Source organism: Stegodyphus dumicola, chromosome 9, assembly GCF_044657685.1.
Source record: "Stegodyphus dumicola isolate Sdum_Otavi_A_Nest chromosome 9, ASM4465768v1".
Classification (NCBI taxonomy): domain Eukaryota; kingdom Metazoa; phylum Arthropoda; class Arachnida; order Araneae; family Eresidae; genus Stegodyphus; species Stegodyphus dumicola.
In genome coordinates, this window is record NC_140776.1 from 57018238 (window position 1) to 57045792 (window position 27555).

At 32.1% G+C, this 27555-nt stretch overlaps 1 protein-coding gene across 2 annotated transcripts in view; it reads right to left on the bottom strand.

Annotated features, from left to right (window-relative positions):
* LOC118203488 (protein argonaute-4-like) overlaps positions 1-20684 on the bottom strand; it is a 70200-nt gene extending 49516 nt beyond the window's left edge. The window contains exon 1 of one of the 2 annotated variants that reach the window (XM_035375772.2): positions 20602-20684. The gene's annotated coding sequence lies outside the window, so the exon portion shown is untranslated. Of the gene's footprint in view, positions 1-20597 lie in introns of both variants that reach the window. The other variant, XM_035375774.2, reaches the window with a different exon arrangement.
* Between the last annotated feature and the right edge of the window lie 6871 nt (positions 20685-27555).

Here is a 27555-nt window from a genome sequence, read left to right on the forward strand (position 1 = left end):
AAGTTTATAAGCTCGGCTTGCTAAATTGCTTAAAGAGAAAAGATAACTTCTCTCACAAGTTTCCAAATTTTCAGGCCGAAAATTTTAAGCTTTAAACAAATATTTTTACACCACATTTAAGTAGGAAGAAAATGGACAGTGTTCAAATTAGTCTTCTTTTTTTCCTTGACGGCGACTAGATCTCTTCCATGGTGGACCAGTTACTCGGCTATAATTCACAGCAAAGCCTTTGCTCAGTTCATCTGTGCCTTTTATCATTTGCTTTCGAGAATTGTTTTCTGCGTCTATTAGTAGCGGCTTTGATATTAAATCAAAAGTCGAAAGATGATGATAACGCTGCATTGCAAAATGATTCTCAATATTAATTTCTTTATCGTTTTCCAATTTTTCGTGAACATCTTCCACGCCTAATTCCGGTGATTTAACTTCTTTAAAGACATCTCTGGATGCTTTATTTTCTTCCTTCATCGGTTCCAAGATTTTCTCTTCTGCTATTTTTCTTTTCCTTTGAGCTCTAGTAGAGACGGCATTAACCTGGTGAGGATGGCTATCAGGTTCCTTTCTTTGTTTATTCAACAGTGCAAAAGTTCGATTGCCTAATAAATACCTTCCCTTGTCGAGTTCATTTCTAATAATGGCAGTCTTAGTTATTACTCGCCCAAGATAGCAATTTAGTTCGATCTCAGCCAATGGTAAACAGGTTGGATTCAAATCTAACGGCTGTTGCACCCACACATTTTCACCTGTCAGCATTTCCGGCGTGATGTATTTGCGACAAACTATATCAATACTAGCACCTGAATCCCTTAATATAGGAATTTTATGACCATTTACGTAACCCATACTAGTATAAGGTAATAGAAATTCATCCTCTGGTTTTGCCCTAATTCTGTTAAGATTAGCAGGAGATTCAGTACTATTCTTAAGTTTTGGACATTGGGGTCTTAAATGTTCATAGGACCACACTGATAGCATTGTGGCGTCTTTCGTTTCTCATATTTATCATCTGGACGTGGACTTCTAGGTCTAAGAAACCAGCTTTGCGAATTAAATCCCGATGACAATTTTTTTTTTCAGTTTTATTTTTATTATTTGAACTCAATTTATCTTGAGTTAGTGCATTGTATCTTTCTTTCTGCCGATCCACTACAGGCTTTTTTTGAAATTTTCCGCAAACGTTTTCATAGGCATCAAGTTTTTCAGCTAATTTTTTAGATGAAATCATCTCTACCCACTCATCAAGAAAATGATCTCGAATTTCAGGAGGAACTCGACGTTTAAGTTGGTCAATCACCATCAAATCTAGCACCTGATCAAAAGTCTTAACTCCTAGACCAGTCACCCATTCTTTGCAATAATTTTCTATTTCATAATTGAAATCCACCCATGTGGATTCGGTACTCTTTTGATGTTTCATAAATTTCTGCCTAAACTTTTCCGGGCTTAGTTTAAACCGTCTTAACAATAAATTCTTCACGTGTTCATAATCTTTAGCTTTATCGGAGGGTTCTCTAGCTATTAACTGGGTTACTTCGTAACGAAGTAGTCCTAGTAAATGAGATACAAATTCTTCTTTATCAATTTTAGCCCATTCTGCTTGCCTCTCAAACAATAGCAAATATAGACTGATATCTCCTTTCTTGTCATCGAATTTCTGCATAAGGTGACGCAGCTCCGTTTTCGGCTGGATCTGTCCGGGATTTTGAGACTTTGTCTCTGCTTCAAGTCTTAATCTCTCTAATTCATATTGTTCGTTTCTTCTCCGCTCTTCTGCTTCTTCCTGTCTCCTACGTTCTTCTCTTTCCCTTTCCGTTCTTCTCTTTCCTCCCATTCTTTCCGTTCTTCTCTTTCCTCCCTCTCTTTCCGTTCTTCTCTTTCCTCCCTCTCTTTCCGTTCTTCTCTTTCCTCCATCTCTTTCCGTTCTTTTCTTTCCTCCCTCTCTTTCCGTTCTCTTTTCTCCCTCTCTTTCCGTTCTTCTAATATTGTGTCTAAGACTCCTTTGACGAAGACTTCATCATAATCTCTACTTTCAACAATTTTCTGTTTTAAATCGACTATTTTCAAATCTGCAGTCACATGAACTCCCAGTTCAGCCGCGAGATTTTGCGGTGCTACTTTGGTAGACGGTTGCACGGATTTTTAGCAATTTACGTTGGCGCGATTTTTACAAACGTCAGTCATCTTGAAAAACGCTGTTTTTACGCATAGTAAAGTATTCGAAACTTTAAAAAAAATATATCATTAAAAGTAATGGATTAATTTTTTGTTGAAAATGTCGATTTTTAAGATGGCAGGCAAGTGTAAATAAATACATTTACTATGAGTATAAAATACTAAAGTAAGGTTATTATTACTTTCATATAGCAAAGAAGAGAATAAAAACACCGCTATAGAAACATTGGGCCAACGTTTAATTAGATTAAAATATTACTGAAATTGAATGTCGAATTAAAAAACCATCATACCAACATTTAAAAGAATTAGAATATTATTAAATTCAAATACTTTAAAATACGTTATATAGAATATAATTAACATTAAAACATATGGACAATAATTATCTCAGCAATTTCTGAAAATATTGTATTAATTTTTTAACAAAAAATACAATTATAAAATAAAAGAAATATATTATACAATTATAAAATAAAAGAAAAATATGTATCTTTGAAGATATCTTTGAAAGAATTCGAAGATATGAATTAAATTTTAAAACGGCGCGGAAATGCACAAATTGTCAGTAACCAATCAGGGAGCTGATTACAGCTCGTCAATGCACAAATATTCTATAACCAATCAGAGAGCTTATTACATCACGGCTAGAATTAAAATTATTTAAAAATTCATACATAATAAAATCATATTTTAAAAAAATGCAAAATTAAACTGTATTTTAATATTTAACAGCCATAAATAATGTTTAAAACATTAGATTAAATTTATACATATTAAAACGAATTACTTTTAAAGTAAGGTGACGTCATTGATTACATCATCCACAACATAAACTTTCATAAAATATGATAAACAATAAAATTTGTATTTCAAATAAAAATGCAAAATTAAATTGATTTTTAATATTTAAAAGCCATAAATAATATTTTAAGCACGGAATTTATGCCCAATAAAACGCATTATTTTTTAAATAAAATGACAACAAAGTATCGGTTACCATAAATAACTTATCCAGCAATGGGTTTACCATAAGTTGTATTACTCGCCAAAGGAAAATCGCCAAAAAATCGCCAAAATCCGTGCAACCGTCTACCAAAGTAGCACCGATTTTGCAAATCTTCTATACGAGCTCTTCCTAAGTAAGACATTGTTTCTATGTTTAAAATTAACGAACACTGTGTTCTTTATATTTCCTCAAAATAGCTCAATTCAATTACTTTAATTAATTAATGCAGTCAGGAATCACGAAATTAAATGCACTTTGTTAAGTACGTATACCTCAAAAATGAAATGAATATATTATATGAAGTTCATTCTCTCTACCACATTAATTGTGATTAAAATAAGAATAATAATATAGAGCAATATATATATCTACCGTCTGGACAACTAAAATGAATATTAAATATAATATCAAATACGGTAATAAAATAAGACAATTTATTATTAACAGGAAGTAATAATCTGGTATCACTAATACTGCGTTCAGTGATGAACTAATAAAATAAAGCAATTCTATATAAACAGGAAGTAATAATCTGGTATCACTAATATTATGTTCAGTGATGAACTAATAAAATAAAAATACGCACGATTATTCGATCTCGCCGGTGCCTCCAAAATAATTAAGACTGTAATACTTCTTTGGCGATATGAAGCAACTCCAATGATGGAACACAGCAGTAACTTTTATTTAACACCCAAAAAAATGGCGACATACAAACAAGAAGAGAAAACATATTCTAAACATTTAAAAATAAATTACATTCTTCGTGCGAGAGTCGCACGTGGCACTCGAGTCTGGTTTCAAATATTGCCATTCACAAATACCTTAATGTTCATCTATTTAAATTATTTAAACTACAATATTTTAATATTATTTAACCGCTGGATAAAATTCTGATACCTTTAAATCCACACCTATGTCTTCCTAGACCATCTTTGAAGCTATTCACGTACGATGGGAAGACCTCCTGACAAGTCTGCAAGACTCAGTTCTCTAAACTGGCAAACACAATTAGATAGAATTCCCAGGCCACTTCGCCGTTTCTCTGTGAACGGACGCAGCAGATATCCTTCATACCCTGCCCGGGAACCAGAGGCTAGATTTCGAAACTCTATTCGGCGCGTTGGAACTGCGACATGGCGAGAATTCTTTAAAAGACCATAGCAGGCTTCAGTTGAAATCTCGACAACAAAAAATCCTCTGAAACACTTCAGGAGTTCGCCACGGATGTTAAAAGGCTCTCTCATGCAACCTTCCTAGACTGCCCAACAATTTTTGACAGCATCTTTCTCGTATCTGCAGTACTTCATCTATGACATCCGGGATTTCGATACATAGAAAACCCTGCGAATAATGGATGTCAAGGATTTAAAAAGTGCTTCAGTGTACGCCCTGAAATTCGAGGCAGCCTAGCAAGCAACTCTCAGAGCCCGAACCCAGACACAGCTGCTCCTGTCCAGGGCCAGTGAATCAACTGACGGCTCGTGTAGACGATATAACCAGGTACGTCAATGCCTTGAGGCGGAAAAGGAGTGGCGACTCAAAAGTGCTGAAACTACGGTGGTTAAGGCCACATACGAGGGAATTGCAGATCATCCCAAGGCACAGAAGCTAAAACCTCTCCTCAGCAAAAAGGCAGGAAACAGATTTGAAGCCATTTCTTAGAGAAGCAGTTGTCAGATCTTGAGGGGACTCATTTTAAAGCGTTTTGTATTTTTTCAACGAATGGCGGCAGTAATAAACTGTTCATAATCGGACATTATTTTAAATGGAGTTTATTGCAATATGACGATCGATTCAGAAGCCAATGCTACCATCATCCGAAAAGATTTGTCTGAAAGGTAAACTCATCTGAACACCGCCCTGCGTCATCCTCCGGATTGGGTCTGGGGATAAAATCCACATGGTTGAAAAATTAAACGTTACAGTCACGTTTGGAAAGGCCGGCTACCGTTAGTCGGCATACGTAACAAATATTACAACCCCTTGCATACTCAGATTAGGCTTTCTATATAAATACAATTTTTCTTGGAGTTAGAAAATAACGAAATGTATTCTGCCTCTGAGGACATAGCTATGTTCAGAATTACGGATGAATGACTTAAATCCGTTCACCAAGTAACAGCTCAATACAGTATACAATGCCAGCAAGAATAGAATTGTTGTTACTGAATCCATTAATGAAAATAGAAAATTCCGTTACGGCGAAATGGAATATTCTCATAACTGTAACAGCCCAAAAGGAGTACCAATGGCCTCGGCACTCGTCAGCCTATCGCAGACCGTCACCCCGGTAAGAGTTAGCAGCGTAAGTGATAACTCTAAAATCATTAGGAAATGCAAAGTTGTTGGCAGCATGTACTCCAGTAACTTGCGTTATACGAAACCAGTAGTCTTCCAGAGTCTGTATTTTCGGAGGGCCTTACATCGAAGTTATTGCAGAATGCTCATCTGAGCGATGAAGAGAGGAGTGCTACCCAACGTGTCATTATAGAATTTCAAGATGTTTTCTCCCGCAGATCTTCTGACGTAGGTCGAACCAGTTTGGCTCAGAATAGAATCGATACGGTAGGTCATCCATCAATCAAGCAACATCGAAGATGTCTGCCGATTTCTAAATAGGAACAAGTAGTAAAATTTCTAAAGGACATGGAAGAAATCGACATTATCGAGACTTCAGGAACTCCTTGGTCTCTCCCATTGGTCCCGTTCCGAAAGAAACTGGCTCGACTAGATTTTGCGTTAACTATCGGTGGTTGAACGAGGTCATGAAGAAAGACAGTTACCTCTTCCTAGATATAACAACATTCTGGACACTCTTTCTGTAAGCAAGTAGTTTACGACGCTTGGTTTAAAGAGCGCATATTGGCATGTAGAGATGCATCCTGTTGACCGAAAAAAGACGGCATTTACTACCGTACAAAGACTTTGGCAGTTCAAGAAAACGCCGTTTGGATTAGGTAATGCGCCGTTGACATTCAAACGCTTCATGGAGACATTTATGAAAGAACTTTCCTACGAAGCCTTGTAGAGTCATTAGGTTTATTTTTGGAAGCAGAAAAGATGAAGAATATGCAACCTCTTTCGCCGGGAATCGAACCACGGACATCTGGAATACCGGCCCAGCGTGCAGAACCACTACACCACCAAGGCACGCTAGGGAAGTGGGAGAAATACCTTATAGCCTGTCTGATATACCTGGATGATATCATCATTGTCAAGAAAAGTTTTGACTATTATTTAGGAAATATTAGGAAGATTCTTCAATTAAAGAAGCCGATCTAAAGTTAAGTCCTGCCAAATGTAAATTGTTCAGACAGGAAATGACTCACTTCGGACATGTCACCTCAGCCGAAATTTTGTCTGCAGATCCGGAAAGTTATCGGCAGTTAAAGACTGGGGACGCTGTGAAAATGTTCATCAGCTGAGAAGTTTCCTTGGGTTTTGCACCTACTATATGATATTTGTGAATGTCGTTTTCTTCCATCACAAGACCCCTTCACTGACTGACAAAAAAGCAAACAAAAGCTCTATGGGCAAAGGAATGTAAGAATGCATTTTACAGACTGAATGAGGCTTTAGCATCGCTAGCAGTCCTGACGTATCCTCAGCTCGACAAACCATTTATTCATGACGCGGAGGAGAGCAATGGGAATGTTGGTACTGTTTTATCCCAAGAAATAAATAATCAAGAACGTGTCGTAGAATACTGGAGAAGATGTCAATCTAAATCTGAAAGGTATTACTTTGTCACCAGCAAAGAGTTGCTAGCCATGACTAAAGCTGTAGACCATTTTCATCATTATCTCTACGGCAGACAATTCCTGCTGCGCAAAGATCATGCATCGTTGACCTTGCTATTAAATTTCAAGAATTCCGAAGGCCAAATATCCAGATGAATACAGAGACTTCAGGAATATGACATCAATATCTGTCATGAGAAAAGATCGATAAAAGAAAATGTTGACTCCCTGTCTGGAAGACCCTGCCCAGAAAGCTGTTAATATTGTTTGAGGGGCGAAACGAAATACGAGCTGGCTAATGCGGTTGCATGTGAAGCTGCAACTTCAACATTGTCAGACCCAGACCGATGCAGTGACGAAGAAGCTGCCCCTATGTTGGAGCCATTGGATAAACTGACTGCTCGTCAAAACGATTTAACCAGGCTAGTCAATGCCTTGAAGTAGAAGTTGTCAATGCCAATAAAACCGACCTTAAAGTGCTAGAAGGGCAATTGGAAGGTAAACTCATCTGGACGCCACCCTGCCTAACCCTTCGGACTGTGTCCGGTGATAAAACCGACGTCAATGGAAAGCTAAACGTTAACATCACGTTTGGAAATGCCACTTGCCATCACACGGCTTAGGAGCAAATATTACAGATGTTTGCTTACTCGGATTAGACTTTCCAAGAAAACACAATTTTTCTTCGGACTCTCAGAATAACGAATTACATTCTATCTCTGAGAACATAATCCTGTTCAGAATTAAAGATGAAGGAGTTAACTACATTCATTAAATCATAGTTCTGATTGATACCACAATTTTAACAAAAACACAATTATTACTTCCTGGATCCATATCTGAAAACAGAAATTTCGGGTACGACTTAATGGAATATTTCATTCTCAAAGGAGTACTAGTAGCCTCGCCCCGCGTCGACCTATCGATGGCCGTCATCCCGGTGAGAGTTGCCAACTCCAGTGATAAAGCAAACGTCATTAGGAAAGGCGATGTGGTTGTAGCATGTACTCCAGTGACCTGTGTCAAGTGTTCCTTTCGACAAAATAAATTTTATCAACCTATCATCGGTTTTTTGTGCTTTCAATTCTATACGAACCCGTGTAATGCGATGCTTATAATGTACAACGCCCCTGGCGATACTTAAGGCAAATAATATTATGACCTTAGGGCAGCAATTATTAATTGTTTTGTTTGCTTTTTTACTATCAAAACGTGAATTTGCAATTCTTATAAACCATTTCCACAGTCCTAAATAGCTGTTGGGAATTGAATCTCCCAGCGATAACGTACGATTCGGCTTTGGTAGGAACTCCTCTCTTTTTTAACTCTAGAACCAATCAAATGTAATGAACGTTTTATTAAAAGTTCACTACTAAGCGTAAGACATTAATGTTTCAAATTGAATTAGAAAACTCAGTGAGGTAAAATATACGTATTTCCATTTAACAAAACGCAATAAATTTGTTTTGAAATTTAATGGCATTGTAGAAAGACCTGGACATCTAAAATCACAAAATTTTGAATACCCGAAAATGTGTACCTCGAATGCGAATTTAATAAACTTTTGATTAAAAACTCAAGAATATAAAAGTTTTGTGTTGCCACTCTGCAAAGCGTAATATAAGACTATTTCAAATTTAATCAGAAAAATCAATAATATAAAAGAGACGTGTTGCCACGACTAGTATAAAATATTTTTATGTTCCGCGAGCCAGTTTTTTATCATTTGGCGAAGAGTAATGTATTGAATTTTTCTTTCAAATTTATTCTGTTATTAATAAACAAACTCAACGATTTAAAAGTAATAAATATAAATTCATTTCAGTTATTAATGAACGAACTGAGCAATTTTAAAAGCAATAAACATAGATTCATGTCAGTTATACTAATTGGCGGTTGGATCTATGATTATATTTGATGGATTCATTAAAATCATTATAAATACTTTCTGCTTTGTAACAGCTATTTTAGTGAAGAAGTAAAGTAGAGCCTTCTTTACGTAATGATGCTCGGAAAAAATTGGTGGTACCGTAAAGCAGGCTGTTCGATTCAAATTAATTGCCGACTTTTATAAAAGTGCCGGTTTCACAAACGCATCTATTTCTGTATTTTGTTTTGTTACTACGTAGATTTAAACTGATTTTTCTCTCAAATACACTGTGGCAAAGCGCATCGGGACGTTCAATCGCTTTGTTAAAAATTTTCGGTAATAAAAAGTTATTTTTACAAATGCTTAATTTTAATGATGAATTTCAGATATGGTATTCATTCTTTATGGTAATAAACGCGAGCGAATTTTTTGAGTTAAAATTGAAATTACAACCTTTTGAGAAACATAACTATTATTATTAGACATCAGTTAATTTTTCTCTCCCTTTCACAAGAAAATGAGCGAATTTACTGTAAATTTGAAAGAGATTATCAATCGAATTTTACGTCTCAGTTTCGTCTAAGAAATATTCTACTGCAGTTTTTCCAAATTAAAAACCCTAAATGTATTATGTTTCGTATTTTGAACACTTTAATCCAAATTTAATTCCATTTACATCAAAACTTTATTCAGTTTTCAAAATACTCTACATTAATCTCTTAGATACCGCATTTACTCGAAAATCGGACATCTTTTTTTTGTACATTTTGGTTCTCAAATTTAGTATAACGTCTTATAATTGGGTATTTTATTAAATGAAATTTTTAGATGAGATCCATTAGTTTAATTATCATTCTTTCTACAATAATTACACTGTTTAAATATTAAATTGTCAGTCAACTTTGGAAATGTATGTTTCCTTATATGCCGCAGTTAGTGGACGCAAAAATGCATGAGTTCTCAATGACAATGTTTTTGTTACGCCTTAAGAGACTTTATTTTAATCTGATTAAGAGAAGTCATATCCATATAAACATATCTACTATCTACTTCATAATAACTTCGACAAAGCTGTTCTACGCAACTTCCCGAACCCGAAGTTTTGGTTCATGAACAGTGTGACAGGAAACGGCACTTTCTTATCACAGGAAATAGCTAAATTTTAAATGTTTTTGTTTCAAGCTTCTTCACACAGAGAAAAGCTGAACAGTTTGTAATGGCATACTGGTTAAAATATTTGTATGAAATGAGAACAGGTATTATAAATTTTTAAGTGATAATTATAATTCTAAAATAATTCGATTTGAGAGTTAAAGTAGTGTGTTCATTTTTACGAGTTTTTATTTATCTAGTATACATTTTATCATAAACTTGTTGAAGTTAACAGCTGCAAGGTTCAACAAACGTTTAATTTTTTTGTGCATGTAAGGATTTTTTTAGCTCACCAAAGGGCCAATATGCCCAGAAGGGCTATTAATTTCGTTTTGGCATTTTGCGTTGATTCATTATAAACGGCGAAGCACTTTTAAAATTGTTGCCACCAAATATTGGAGTCCTGTATTATATTTAAAGAAATTAAATAATGAAGCATCTGCATAAATGTATGTATGTTTCTCGCATTGTGATAAAACAACGGTACCTGAGGACTTTCTAGGGGAAGCTGGCTCGTATACACGTTACACATGGGCCTCGAAAACGCCGGCCAGCTCGTTCGCGGGATTCGAACCTCGGACCAAACTACCTGCGTTAAGCGACTCTACCGCTCAGCGGCTGGTGGACTTGTTAGCAGAATTATACTGCATTATTATTGTATTATACTATAAAGTAACAATGCTATAAGACTGAGGGTTTGTTCATAGAATAGTACTTTTGTAACCTACTCTAGTACTAAAAAAATCATAGCTTCTTTGCAAACTTAAATTAAAAAAAAATTACTGTTCACAGCATTCTCATTTTAATATTGTAAAAGAGATATTGATTATTATTAGTTTTCTATTTAAAATGTGTCGAAACGCTGGTTTGACAAGGACTTCAACTGCAGGAGACCTACACTGATTATTTTTACTTTAGTACTTGCATTGTGAAAATATCTTTTAATTATTTTCACAGAATAAAATCTTTTGAGAAGGAAGAATATTTAAACTGAGAAGTTCTTATATATATATAAAATTAAAATAACAGCAACGTAATATTAAAAAAAGGTATTAGTAATTTTGTGACAAAAATTGCAAAACGAATTAATCACACATACAGGATAGATTAGTTTAATTTTGGTTAAATATTTTATACTGAAAAAATATTTTCTATCATGTTAATTATAGAATAAATTATTTAAAATATAGCATTTTGATGCGTGTGTGATAGTTGAATGCAGCAGCAATCGGCCATAGCGAATGAATTTTTCTATGAAAATTATTTCTTTAGGAAAAGAAATAATTTTCATAGAAAAAGAAAATAAAAAAACGGAAGAAATATTAAGAAAGAAATATTTTCTTTCTAATTTCTTATTTAAAGAAATATTTTTCCAATAGTAACTGTAAATTGCGGAGAAACAGTTTTAATGTAAGCATGGAATTAAAAAAAAAAAAAAAAAAAAAAAAAAAAAAAAAAAAAAAACCTTAGTTTGCTATTAGATTGTAATGCAAATTAATCATATTATAAATTTAAATAATTAAAATTGTTTATTTCTAAAAGGATTTGAAGTAAGCTTAATTCATCTACTCTTATCTATTTACCATTGCTTTCGTGGTATCCCATATCACTCTTTATTTCTTAGCTCTAAATTCCTGCATTAACTTTCACCTTATAAAACGGGATTTTCCTTCACATAACACAGCAGCATGTTCTGCACGTGTTGGTCATAATACTGTTTTGTGCAATTTTTTTCGAATTAAAAATGCAGCGTATGAGTTAGTGAAATAATGGTAGAATATTAATAGAACTTCAGTCAGCGCGCGCTATAAATTTCGTCACTCGTCTGTACTGCGATTGGTCTAAAGCTCCTTGAAGCCTTGTCCCCTTTAAGTAAAGTCAAATGGACCCACCCGCCCACCAACTGAGGACCACAGAATGGCTTTCTCCGATAAGTTGTGATGGGTGTCCATACCGGTTTTTTTGAGTCAATATTGTTCGCTCAAGTTGTAGACAGATCCAGTGATCATAGAATAGGCGTCCTGAACGGTTATTTTACGCTACGAGAGTCGACAGCATGTTGTGGGCCGCCAGATGTCGCTGCTAGAAAAAAACAGGTCTGCCCAACATCCTATATTCTCTGAGTACGGAAGTTGTAGAAAGCGCGCAAAAAAGTGTTGCCGCATCGTCAATCAGGTTTGTGCAGTTGGCGTACTAAATAGACAATGGCTTTATATGTTTTCGCCGCTGATTTTTTTTCATATTTAAACGAAGAATACGGTCGCAGATCTCTGAATCGGTGGCAAATTTATAAAAAATATGTTGATGCTTTTGCTCTGCCGGAAGATGTTTTCATTGCGTATTTCAGATTGCCAAAATTTAAAGTTATTTTAATTTGCGATGAACTGATAGAGTATTTGGAGCCACATTCAGAAAACAAGAACGCAGTTTCTACTGAAAGAAAGGTTATTTGTACTATTCCTGAAATTATAGATATAAATTGTAATTATATGCTTTAAAAATGTAGAAGATAATAAGTTTATTAAGCACATATAGACATCCGACAAGTTTCTACTCGATTTATGTACAGCAAGAATTACGTTTATATTAAAATCTAATAGTTGAATACCTTAGGAACAATACTGTACACAAAAAGGAATGTCGTGCATTATTACGCCAAATTCACACTACTGTAAAATAAAAATTTAAAAAACAATTATAAAACTATAAAATAGCTTTATAATATTTTTTCAGTAGCAGTACTACTACTAGTGTGATAATTTTAAAAATAAGGTTTAGCTCAGAAGGGCTATTAATTTCGTTTTGCCATTTTGTAGCGTTTCACTTTTCAAATAGTTGCCACTAAATATCATCGCACTGTATTATATTTAAAGAAATTAAATAATGAGAAATCTGCATAAATGCATGAATGTTTCTCGCACTGTGATAAAACAACGGTACCTAGAGCCATTAATTTTTGAATAATGTACGTCTCCAACCGAATATAGATATCTGGAAGCTCAATTTGGAATTTAGAATTTGTTTTATTATCTCTTTCACATTTTGTAAGGCGTTTATGAGTTTTTGATTAAAAAAACTCAACGATTTCAAAGTGAGCAATGGCAACACTGTACGGGGAGGGAAAAAAAAAAACATTTTTATCTCCAGCCTGCGAGACTGTGTATCGGAAATTCTAAAGATATGCTCTTATAAATATTTTGTGATATTGCTGTTGAACTGAATTTTATGGTTTAAGTGCGAAGAACATTATATTTAATAAATAAAGGTAGCACATAAAAACGCCCCTTTGGGCGTAATATGAAATCTGAAGGCTTTCAGATTTTTTAGACCAGAATGGATATTAATTTCATTTTGGCATTTTGCGTTGAAAACGTTAAATGCTGATTTCACTTTCCAAATTGTCGCCACTAAATATTAGAGCCCTACATTATATTTAAAGAAATTAAATAATTAAGAATCTGCATAAATGTATGTATATTTCTCGCACTCGCATTGTGATAAAACAACGGTACCTGGAGCCATCAAATTTTGAATAACGTAATCTTCCGCCGAATCTGGGTATCTGGAAGCTCTAATTGAGAATTTGAAATTTTTTTATTAACGATTTCATATATCGCAACAGTTTAAAAAACTCAACGATTCCAAAGGAAGAAAGGGCAACACTGTACAAAAAAAAAAAAAAAAAAAAAAAAAAAAAAAAAAAAAAAGATCTCCAGCGCGTGAGACTGTGTGTCGGAAATTCTAAGGATATGCTTATTTTAAAATTATTTTGCGATATTGCTGTTGAATTTTATGGTTTAAGTGCGAAGAACATGATATTTAATAAAAAAAGGTAACACACGAAACGTTAAAAAATGTCCCTTTGGACGTAATATAAATTCTGGAAACTTTCAGATTTTTGAAAAATTTTGTTCTTAATTAATTTCAAGGTTTTTCGATTTCGCTCAGCTCTAAGATATGGCAGGTAATAAAAATATTTTGATTAAACTAAATATTTCATCCTTTGTAGAATCATTAGGTTAATTGGAAGCAGAAAAGATGAAAAATATGCAACCACCTTCGCCGGGAATCGAACCACGGACCTCTGGAATACCGGCCCAGCGTGCAGAACAACTACACCACGAAGGCACGCTAGGGAAGTGGGAGAAATACCTTATACCTTCTCTCTCTCAACAAAAATTCTGAAAGCTTGTTCTGGCCCAACACTTTTTTGATTCACTGTAAATCATTCAGAGAGCTGCTAAAAGCTGCATTCATGCCAATGTATATCACATTTTCAGGCTTATTTATATTTTTAATTTAATTAATTTATTTTTTAATGCGTACTATAACTTGATTTTGTGTATGTAAGCCAGTTAAACAAAGCATAAATACTTCCGCAAAAATTAAAAGTATTTAATATTGTAACTCACATTTAAGGACCTTCATTTGATTTATAAGGGAAAAGCAAAATGATAATGTTGCCAGAAACTTCTTTTATGAATTATAGTAATGATGCAAATTATATAATAATAATAATTAATAATTAAAACGCGATACAAATTATGAAAGCAATAAATAGTTTGTCGCAAAAATGATATTAGGTTCAACGTTATGAGTTGAATTTCGAGATCCTTCAATATAGTAACTCGTGAATGAACTTAGTAAAATTAAGACACAATTTGCCTATGCATTGAGGTCGAAGACACAACCGAAGCTCCTAACACATTCAGCAAAATGTATGCTAGACCAGGGGCTCTTAACCAGGAGAGAATTTCATAGTTTCAGGAAGGCCTGACCTGTTCTTGCTGTTAAACGTTTAATTTTAGTATACAAATATAAAAAGACTATTTTTGTTCGAATTTTGGTGTTTGCCAAATTTTTTATATTTTTGGTTGTTTAATTTATAAAGCATGTTAGAAAATAATCTAAATCTAAATAAATGTATATATGTACTTTTCAAGTTTTGGAAAAGGGGAATGGTCTTTTAGCAATGGTGGAAAGGGTTCATGGAGCAAAAAAAGTTGTGTTAGACGAAAAGCATATTCATAAAGAAAAACAACCCGGAAATATCCATTGCAAGCATGAAATAAATAAACTAGAAGTAATATGTTAACGTATAGTTTAAACATTAAATAAAAAGCAACCTTAGTTATTGCAGATCCTGAATAAACGTCATGTTTTATTCAAAATTTTAAAATTTACAATATTATGCTAAACACAATGAAAAGTAGCGAAGAACCCTCGGGAGATCGCATTTTACAGCAAAGCTAAATTCACAGATTGTCAGTTAGAAATGACCGTGTTATAGATAGATATTTACAATACCTGACCTCGCTGTAATAATAGCAACAACAGACAGCTGCGAAATGTAATAGCATAGAAACAATTACTATTACAGCCTGTTTCTCTAGAATAAACACTTCAGTATCGTAGCGAATCTTCCCAGATTGACGATCGTAATGTATGTCGTCGCCGTACAAAGTTAATCCAAAAATTTCAGAAATTAAAGAATTCGATCTTTTTCCCAAAATAGTCATTACCGTGGTTAAGAAGCATGGTTTAGCGGAAAATAACCTTGAAGTGCCTATTCTAAAAAGTAATAAACTCTAATTTTATACAAATGTAGTTTAAATTTGTTTATATTTCACTCTTAGCCAGCGGCACTATGTAAAATATGCAAATCTGCGCTTATTTCATAATAATAAGCAATAAAATAGATTAGCATGTACGTACACTGCGGAGAAAAAAATGGGATAGTTATCTCCCGTTGCACTGGGCCGATAGACGAAATTCGTTTTTTCAAGTCTCGAAAGCGCAATTTAGGATATGTATTAGATTTATATACAGCATTGTTCTAATACAGGTATTTTGACACAAGATCGGACTTTTTCTAAAATGTCAATTTCTTCTAAAATGTCATTTTCTAAAATTTCAATTTTTTCCATATTTCGATGCAAATTATGTCAAACTGCCAAGTTTTGTAAAAATCGCACGAATAGTCTTTAAAAATTAGCTCTCAAAATTTTAGCTCCTCAATGTTAATTGAATTTGATATATATTTATTAATATCTCTTTTTTATTTTAAACATATTTGACAATTCGAAATTTAGGTTTCTTTATTAATTATTATTATTGCTTTATTATTTTCTTTATTCCTTTCACATATCGAAATTTAGGTTCATTCCAAACAAAATTCGTCCATTTTGTTTGATTTATTTTTAAAATTTGTATTTTAAATAATTTTTATAAATTTTTCAAAAACAAAATTTGAATTATAACCTATGAAATTTTTACCATCATCTTAAAGTAGATGGATTTCTAAGCATACCTGCAAAATTTAGAGTTTTTTTAAGCTCGAAATTTCTTAAGATATAAGTGAATTTATACCTATATTGGCGCGTTTTGAAATTTGGCATATTTGTTATAAGCGATAATACTGCCAAATGTGGTTTACGCACTTTGTTAAAATTATTTGAAAGAATGAATGATGACTTTTTTTCCGCTCGTGTACAATGAAAAAAAGGAAAGGAAAATAGGTTGCTATAAATTAAAAAGGTTGCAAAGTGAGTTATTCTTGTCGAAAACTGAAAAAATTCGCCAAGATACATTTTTTTAGTTTCTCCGTAAATTTGGCACCAAATTTTACAAAATTTAATATTTAGGCATAATTTGAATCATAGAATCGAAATATGGGAAAAATATGTCATGTTATTTCAGAAAAAGTCCGCCTTTTTTTGTCAAAATACCTATATTAGAACAATATTATATATAAATCTAATATATCCTAAGTCGCGCTTTCGAGACATGAAAAACGCAATTTGAATTTCGTCAATCGTCCCAGTAGAATGGGAGATAGAACTGTCCCCCCTAGTTTTTCTCGCAGTGTACATGTTACACGCACATACAATATTAAGTTACTTCTTATGACATATTTTCCATTATATACAGTATGGCTTGTCAAACAGGGTTTTTTTTTTTTTTTTTTTTTTTCCAAACTGCTATACATCTCTAAATAATCTACGCATATAATTATTAAAACAAAAATCGCGTGTAAGCAGACCCCTGCTCTTCAGACCCATAGAGCGCAAACGTCAAATTATATATTTCAGTACTGTATATTTCAGTTTGCAGTAAATACATTACTGTAAATACTTACAGTACTTCATTGATTTAAATAAATAAGAAATGTTATCAAAAATAAACGCAAGAATATCAAGTTATAAACAATCGTGAATCTCGTGTGATACAAAATGAACAGGTAGGCCCAAGGCCTGGGAGTCTATCACTAGTTCAAAGCCAGTTATTCCGGATTTTCCTCGTCCTGTAACAGTGGCGATAGTCCGTCTTTTGATTGGGCACGATCGTCTGAACGCCCATCTTTTTAAAATTCGCCTTAAGGACGCTTCAGTCTGTACTCTTTGTAACTCTTGACAGTCTATGGATAAGGAGCATATTGACGAATGCACTGCTCTATTATCTTTTAATTCGATTGTTGTTAAGTAATGGGAAACAAGATCAAGACTAATGGCTTAGCCCCTAAATGTCTGGTGTTTGTATAAATAAATATCCTAATTCATAAAAATAAAACGTTTTTTCGAGAATCAGTCGTAATTATATAAAACGGAGGAGCAGATATTCTGTGTATGCTGTTAGACCACTCTTTATCCATTAATGGTTCTAAATCGCTTTGCTTGCGACAGTTTAACGGTAGACGCGATAATACGTAAATATCATAATAACTAACTAAATAAAATAATTGGGAGAATATTCTTTCTAGGTTACGAAATGATATTATGTAGGTTTAGTAGCATAAGTATCATCTAATAGCGTATTTAACAATCTTGCTTTTTTAATAATTCTGTCCGGGATTGGATTTTGTAGAGCTGACAACAATGTCTGTCACTATTTCTATTTCGGCCAGTACAGCACTGTTATGTTTGTTTGAAGTAAAATTTTACCAATGCAATTCATTAATTACTATAAAGTTTCTGTTTGAATTTAAATATAAAATATTTAATACTCGCTAGATTAAAATTATACCGATAAAAAAAAATTAAAAAAAAAAAAAAAACAGAACCTTCAGGATGTACTTGGACTGTTGATTGTGGCTTCGTTTGAACATGGCGATAAAAGTCGATGTGGTCTGTGTTTTGAAATTATTGTATGTCGAATGTCACCTGTCAAGCGACATTTTGAAACCAACTATACAGAAATTGCTGGAAAAAATACTGAGAAAAGAACTAATTTCTCAACGATTAAAAAATATATGAAAATCAATAAATTTATTGTCAAAATTTTCCAAAATAATACCATTATTACGGAAGCCAGTTTTGAAGTTTCCAAATGATATGATAGCTGAACAATCAAAAGCATTTTCTGGTAGAAAGTTTATAAAAACGGTTATGTTAAAATCTGTCCCCAGTTTATTTCAATGTTTCAATAATAAAGATAAGATTATTCCAAGAGTTCAAGAATCGCGTTTGTAATTCTTGAACTCTCGGAATAATCTTTTTCTAAGTAGAAATACTGTTAAAAATACGATTTTAGAAATCAGTGCCACTATTTTCAATCAACTTTACAACGATATTAATAGCTGCGACTAATTTCTACTTATCTCGATGAAGCAACTGATATGAAGTCATCTGCCAGATTAGCGATTATTGCACGCTTTCCAGAAAATAAAATGTACATAAAACTTTCAAAACTAAGAAATGTACCGAAAAGAACGCGAAGTATAAAGAATTGCATAATACGGAATGGTTGATAAAATCGGTGTTCTTCGTAGACATAATTTTACATTTGAATGATCTGAATAAAAAATTGCAAAGCGGGGGGAAAACAGTGAGTTAATGATTGGATTAATAAATGAGTTTGAATGCAAATTAGATATTTTTACTAGAGATACTGCATCTGAAAAACTTAATCATTTTCCAAAACTTAAGATTATTTTGAATGAAACTACACTTTTCAAAACAACTAATTGGAAATTCAACTATGAATTTTCAAAAGTTCTTTATTCTATTAAAGAATAATTTTCAAACAAATTTAAAGATTATAAAAGAAATGAGAGGCTACAAGATATCGTAAATTATCCGGATTTATTCGACACAAAGGGTTTCGATAACAACCTCATTAGTTGGATGGAATTAATAAATTTAGAAATGTAGACTGTAGAGCTGCAATGTATCTTGTGATCTATCCTATATGGACACAAAAATTTGTAGATATACGAAAATATATCGAAATATTGGAGCGTTATCTATTGTCAGAGGATAGAGAGCCGGTATCCCGCATTAAAAACTCAATACTAGACACGTGGAACAATATGCCAGATGCCCTTTTTTTTTCAGTTAAAAAAATCAGCAATCTCATTGTTAACCCTTTTTTGCCCACTCACTCTTTAGAAAGTCTTTTTCTGTATTAAATCATGTCAGGGATACATAGGACTCTTTTGAGTCCTGAAATCATGTACTTCCCGCAAACAGATTGGCAGGGATAGACTCAGCAGCATGTCTTGCAATCGATAACATACCAGGCTGATATTAAAAACCTTGCAAGCAACATGAAGCAAAAAAACTTCTAACAGATCATAAGACTAGTTTATTTCAATTATAATGATTATTAAAATTTTATAATTTTATAACTATTTTATACTGAATAAATACTGTACTCTACCTCTATGTTTTGTTTATTATTTATTACAAAAAATATACATGCACTACGTATAAAAACATAAGTTACTGATATGAATGATCAGTATAAGTTACTGATATGGTACATGAAAAAAATTTGCATTTAAATTTGCTTTAATTTTGGCACTTTGTAAATCCTGTTTGCCATTCCTGTTCTATACGATAATGATGGAACCTGTTTTGACTCGAAATCCAACTTCGTTTAATATCCAAATTATTTCACTTCACAAACACATACAGATTAATGCGACTGTTTACATATAGAGTTTAGTATAACAATCAAATGATCCGTACATCTTAATGATGAAAAAATATTCAATGTTTAAATAGCGCAACTTAACTGCTGCTTGCCAAACTTAATACGAGTAGCATCAAAACCAATTTGTGTACGTAAACTGCTTTAGAGGAAAATCGTGTTGGACTGGACTACAGAATACCACGTTTTACGGAGCTTATGCAAAATTTTAATACAGGGAATTAACTAAATACTGAAATAATAAGTTTCTTAAAAATTTGAGCTCATGACACTCAAAAATTATGTTTAAAATTCAAATATCATAACGGCATATTATTAAAATCATATATTCTAAAAATTTTAAATGATATAAATTTACGCTTTCACAAAAAATATTCGTGTTCAAAGTACTGAAAAACTTTTGACCCAAAAAATAAATTAATTGCTTTTTAATTTAGGGTTAATCATTTGTTAATTAGATATAAAAATATACTGAAATTTGAGATTTTTTCCATATAGAATAATGAGGGTACACTTTTAGTTTTTAGAAACTATTTATTTATAATAATAGAATGTATAATATTACAAAGACCTCCAATACCAACATAGTTCTATTTTCATATATGTATCCAAACTGTTGCCAATTACAAGTTGCTAAATATTAAATGTTAAATGTTGCCATTTATAAATTATTAAATATTACACTCAAATTAAAAAATATCTATCAAAAATGAAGTCTTACCTACCAAGGAAACTTTTGATAAACAGCGGCTTTTCTCTTCGTACACTTTGATGGTGTGTAAGAAAAGAGAGTGAACCACAGCGATTTGTTTGGGTGCCACAATTTTCAGAAAGCGAAACTAAAACTAAGAGATAAGAGAGTTGTGGTTACCAAAAGATAAACTTGGCTCATTGCCCAATAGATGGCGTTCGCTTCTCTGCGCTGAAGCAACACAGGAGGTGTTGGCTGAAGCCAGTCTCGTCGTGGCCTTCGAGATAACATGGCTTGGTTAGCTGCATGGACTTTATAAGAAATAAACTAACCCAAATGGGTTTTCTCCCTCGTCTGAGGCGTTCCCGGCTGTCACCTTGATCACATCCGCAGAGTAGGGACGACTTGCAGAAATTTAACAGTGGTTGCCTATTGCAGCGTGTATAATTGTCAAGAGAAAGCTGGTTGTAGCGCCTCATTTCACAAATTAGAATTTCTACATATTTTTATTTTTGAAATTGAGATTGATTTTTAAAAATTTAGCATATTTATCAAGCATAATTAACGTTCCAAATAATTATAAAGCTATAGCATGCTTTTAGGACTGGATAATTTTTTAGATTTTCCTATGCTGTAAGGAAATTTTTAACTACTCCTTTTAGAAAATAATATTTTAAATCTCAACTAATAGAAAATTTCAAACAAGCAATTCTCTCTTGCAATTTTTATACTTTTTATTGGTGTAAATAAGTAAAAAATACTAAAATATTAAAAAACGAATTTTTGAAAGTTTTGTTTAAAATTCTAAATTGTGCTGCTTTTTTAAAATTATAGATGAGTATTATAGCACAATTTTTATAAAGGAATTTTATTTTAATTATATTTCATAATACTTCATAGTGATAAACACTTTTGACATCTTAATTTTTATACATTTAATTCTAATATTAAAATTGTATTTAACCGTAATAATTAATTTTGCTTGTATTTTATAGTGATTATTTTTTTAATTTATTTTTAGTTCTGCATAAGAATTTTTAATTTACTGTTAATTTAATTTATTAGCTCAAAGCGGCATTTTGCGCTGTTTCATTATAAATGTCCATGTCTCCTTGCAAATTGTTGTTACCAAATATTATCGCTCTGTATTATATTTAAAGAAATTAAATAATGAAGAATCTGCATGAATACATGCATGTTTCTCGCACTGTGACAAAAACGACGGTATCTAGAGCCATCAAATTTTGAATAAAGTAATCCTCCACCCGAACATGGGCATTTAGACGGCCGAATTTCGAATTTGTTTCAATCTATTTCATATTTTGTAAAACTTTAACAAATTTTTGATTAACAAACTCAACGAGTTCAAAGCGAGCAATCGTAACACTGTACGGAAAATAACATTTTTATCTCCAATGCGGAAATTCTAAAGATATGCTGTTTTCAAATGTATGTGGTTTACGGGCGAAGAACATGATATTCAATAAATATAGGTAACACACAAAACGTTAAAAAAAAGTTCCTTTTGGGCGTAATATAAAATCTGAGTGCTTCTAGATTTTATTTTACCTTTTTTTCCCCCATCATTATACTCAGAAAATTTTATGCTCCGAATTTTATAAGTTACTAAAATAAATATTCCACTTTAATGTTGATAAGTCAATGATGATATAATCAAGTAAATAATTGTTTTGTAATGTTATTATAGTTTTGAAAATCACTGGCTGAAAATGGTCATTAAATTTTAAAAACAAATTATCAGATCTTGTTTAATTTTACCTTATTTATTTCAAAGCATCACGTACTATCGAGGCCTTTTTAAAAGCCTTTTTTAAAATTTCGTCCCTACTATTTCTTGCAAAATTAAGTTAATAAATTTTGTGCTTAGAGTTTTTACCGTTTTACCAAAGTAAAGATGTTTGTACAAGAATTACGCGTGAAAAAAATGCTCGAAATGTAGTAAAAAGTGCTTTAATGAGATATATTAAATCCTATTTGGAAAAAACTGTGGCTTTCATAATCTCATCAGTATACAACGTATCACATTTCATAATTAAAAAGAGTTATGTGATACAAACGCCATAGGTTTCATTGTTAAAGTAAACCAGATCGTCCCTACTCTTTCTTGCGGACATGTCGGTGACGCGCGCCCCACCCACTGGGTTAGTCTATCTCTTATAAGGTCCATGATTAGCTGCGAGTGACGTCATGAAAGGCGTCCGATCCTTCCGTGACTTTCTTTGCTTCAGATTTGAATGCGAGCGTTTCGTTCGATGTTTAGAGTGTTTTGTTTTTAATAATGCATAATGATTAAATTTCCAGAGACTTGACGGGAAAACGTATATAAAAAGTCGTATATTCATTTGCAGTTAAGATTAATAACTTAATAAATATTATTTTTTAAGAAATATTCACGAAATTTTCTATGCCATGTTTTAGGTTATCTTGTGCATTTTGTTTTACACTGTATTGTAATAATTTGTTAGGATACACTCAAAAAAGAAAGTTTTGAAATAAGGAAATAAAAAGGCTGTTATTTATTAACATAAAAATGTCTTTACAGTTGGAGAAGGAGAGGAATGAAAAGATTTAGAAACATAAATAATTCACTAACAAAAGTAAATATAATTTAGCAAATTAAAAGACATAAAAAATTATTTTTCCTCGAAACTATAAATATTTCAGGGCTTCCAAACATTATGCAAATACATTTTTAATTCATTTAAATTACTATCTAATAAAATGAAAAGCAGTTCAAAAGCCACAGAAAAAATTTAAACCTCAAAACTTTGTAAATTAAATAAATTACAATTTTCCTGCAACATTACAGAAAACGAATAATTTTCACATATTTATATGTTACCTATAGCAATAATTATAATAATATTTACGTCATTTAATAATATTTACATTATTACTTATATGTAGATGCATAATAAATAATATATTTACAAATAAAAGCCATCCATAAAATGTTTCACAAAAGCGTAAAATCAATAAATTTGCCAACGAAAATCTCAAAACAACTATACATAGAACAAACCATCATTTCTGTCTAATTAGCAAATACTGTGCAAGTTGTACTAGTATACTGAAGCAATAATTAATCGCAATTGATAATTTATTTTGAAAATTATGAAGTATTATCAAATAATAAGGAAACAGCAAAAGGATTAATAAATTTAAATGTAAAAGGTACATTATTGAAAATATATTTGAACTGCATATTTAGTACACTATTTTTAAAAAATAAAACAATGTCATTTACATACTCATATCTTTTCCATCACTTAATCTTGACTTTTTTAAGTTTCCTTTCATCGATTTTTGTATGCATATTATTTTGAAGAACTTTAGTATAATTGTTTAAACAAATATTTGAAATGGTGCTCATTATTTTTTTAATCTGCTAGAAAATGGAATTCCACACATTAAACAAGTTTCATGAACATCATTAGAACATGTTAATGTTTTGTACATATATCTCGGTAAGTTTGACCAGTAAAGAATGTTTTTCAACTTCTTTACTGGTTCTTCTTTACTTTCAACTGGAACAACTTCATCTCCTAGATAAACTGCTATATCCATATGAAGCGATACGAAGATACTTTTCTCAATTTTAGGATGTGGATGAAAACTAGCAATAAAATATAAATACCAGCAACAGATTTGTGTAAAATAATATTTGAAGTATCTGAAATATTTAATTTATTCGGTAACATAGAAGAAAAATTCTCAAATGATGCTATTTTGTTCTTTCTCAAAAATTCATTAAAAATATGCTTCTCCATCTTAGCTCATTTTTCCTTCTTGCTCTTCCTCTGAGGGGTTGGAATTTCAGATAAGTATTTTGGACAACCAGAAAAAATGCATGGGTAAGCATCGTTATTTAATTTAGGATGCCCTCTACACATCTGAATAAAAGTACCTTCGTTTGTTGGTAAATAATCATAGCGAATAATATCATCTTTTCGAAAATGTTTTTCACACATAACGCTGCGATCACTTGGAATAAAATTTTTCCTTAAAATTCTTTTGATCCATAAATCCCGTTTTACTGTATCTTTTGGAAATTTGAATACTGATACATATTCGTTGGTTCCATCGTAATTGGATTTGCATGCTGGAACGCAACATCGTGCAGGCATGATGAAGACAGCTCTACATAGACGTCGATCGTTATTCTTGTTAACAAATAAGTTAACTAGTTATCTAAATTTAAAAACGAAAATATCCTTAACAACATTACTTAAATTTAGCAATAAAAAAGACACGAATAATAAAACAATAAAATACAGCACGCGATCAACGTAATAAGAAGTCTTCGCTTGCAGTGTCCACACAATGCAGGGCGAAGGGTGAAAGTTCAGACAAAGAATCTCACTATAGATTCTTTGGTTCAGACGCCTTACGTGACGTCAAATCACGTGATTCTGCAGCTGACCAGGCCATCTAATCTCGAAGGCCACGGTCTCGTTTACGCGTTCACAAGAAATATTCCTGTTCAAAGTACTGAAAAACTTTTGATCCAAAAATGCGTAACTTATTTTTTAGTTTAGTGCTAATCATTTGTTAATTAGATTTATAGAAATAAATATACTGAAATTTGAGATTTTCTCAAAAACAAATTTAGTATTTAAATTTAGTCAATTTCATTCATTCATATCAGTTTGTTGTTCCACAAATTAAAATAATATTATCAAATATACAATATTTACGTTCTATACATTTGGTTCAATCTTTAGATTATTGCTTTTCGCATTTTTGTTTTATTAAATTTATTAAATTATTCAAAATTAAGAGAACGAATCCAGATATTACGAAAAAATACCGATCGGGGGGGGGGAAGAGATGTTACAAAAAAGCTAAAAGTTCACTTTAGGTAGAATATCTCGAATTAGTCTGTTTTGGCACATGGCAGTTTCATGTAGAAATATAGATATGTTTCATATATTCATAATATATTCCACAGAAAAGCAGGAAAAAGCGAGTGTTGCCATACGGTAACGTTATTTAATAAAAATGATAGCAAAAAAATGAATGTTTGTCATCGAAACATTTAGACAAATGAGGGCATAAAGAGATATTTTCTAAAAGACTGATAAAGAAAGCGTCTGAAAAATCGTAGATGATCCCCTGCACGACTGAAATGGATGTGGGAATATCATCATATGTCAGCTAGCACTAGTACTGGAAGAAGACGCATTCTCAAAGCTTATAAACTACATATCATACTTAAGCTGACACTTTCTATGATAAAGAAATTATTCTTTCAAGTTCAAACGTGGATTTCTCAGGACGGAAGCAAGCTACATTTTCAAAATTAAATTATTTTTCCTTTTAAAGCCTCTTACTCTAACTTCCTAATTGAAAACAATTTCTATCATTATTCTTAACGTTTTTGACAATAGGTTCTCCCTTCCCCTATGAGATCATGATCAAAATACTTTGACGGATTTCAGCATGTTCATAAGAGGCAAGAAGAAAGTACAGAAGATTTTATTTAAACTAAGCTGAAGCACTCTCTTTTTTTTAATGATATGAAGCCACTTATCTATTTGTAGTACCGAATACATCAAAATAATTAAAGGAAGTATAAATACGGAAAAACACAAGCAGAATTTAGAAAAAAATCTCTTTCCATAGCTTAATATATGATTTCCTTTAGGCGATGCAGTTTTTCAACAATGCCACTTGCCATACATCCAGCGCTAGCTTCAGGTACTAGCTTGGTTTGTAAATAGTCCTGCTGCTCACTAAAAAATATAGAATATTTAAAAAAGTAAAATTCGTGCAACAGAAATTGATAAATTAGTTCAAAAGGTCCAGAGATAAGGGATTATGACAAAGATAAGATATATAGCAGCAATGCAAAATCTTTATATAAAGAATACTCAAAAGAATCCAGGAAATCCAAAGGGTGTCATAGTAAATATTGAAATGTGTTAATATTGCTTTAAATATGATCAGTCTTTTGCTTGGAAATAATATTAAATTCAGTTAATGTGTAATAAATCACTCTTAATCATAGCAATATTTATATTATTTATTAAAACATTTTTGAGAGTAATTTTCACAAGATTAAATTTTCAAATGATCAGCCACAGTATAGAATATATACATTAAAATGAGACAGGAATAAACTGCAGGTCTGACAGATATGGTTTTTTCAATATATTCCAAAGTTTGCTGAATATGTCACCAAGGTTGTAGAAAGAACTCAGAAAGCTAGATCCCCACTCCAGGAATTCGAATGGGATTAAAAGCGGTAATTATCACAAAGCGATTTTCTTGAATTTGAAGAATAACCCGAATTTCAGCGATAAAATCCCAATGCATTTTAACCAAGGAGGTTAGAATAGAAGGAGGGAGGGTTCGCAGTTTCCTCCACTATTGGGGAATGAAGCTCCACGGAACAAGCGGCGTCCATGTTTGTAACTTCAAAACATTTGCCATACGGTAGTGAAACGTACGTGTTTCTCAGCTGTTAAATGCAGGGATTTTCTAGTAAAAATATCTTAAATTTATAATGAAATGCTTCGCTATTGTTAGTTTTTTGTTTTAAAGTTATAAAGATGATATCCGTAATTTACTAAGTACAGAAAATCATTAAGAAATAGTTCGAAATCTAAATGATGTTTCTGCATAACTTCAAGAATTTGTATAGGTTTTATTATCAACTTGTTGAGTATACTTTCCAATTGTTTTTTTAAGAAGTGATATTTCTGATTTATTCGCAATATTATTACAATTTATTAAAGAATCACTTAGAATAATTTTTACCTGAAATTAATAGCAGATAATTATCTAAAAAAATGGTAACATGTTGCTTTTTTTAAATGAATGTTTTAAATAGATTTTTTTTCACAACCAACAACCTTATATAAACAAGCAAATAAATATTAATAAAATAAACCAGATTTATGTGAATTCAATGATTTCAGTTTATGCGCGTTTCATATTTATAAATCTCAAAGAAATTACCCTG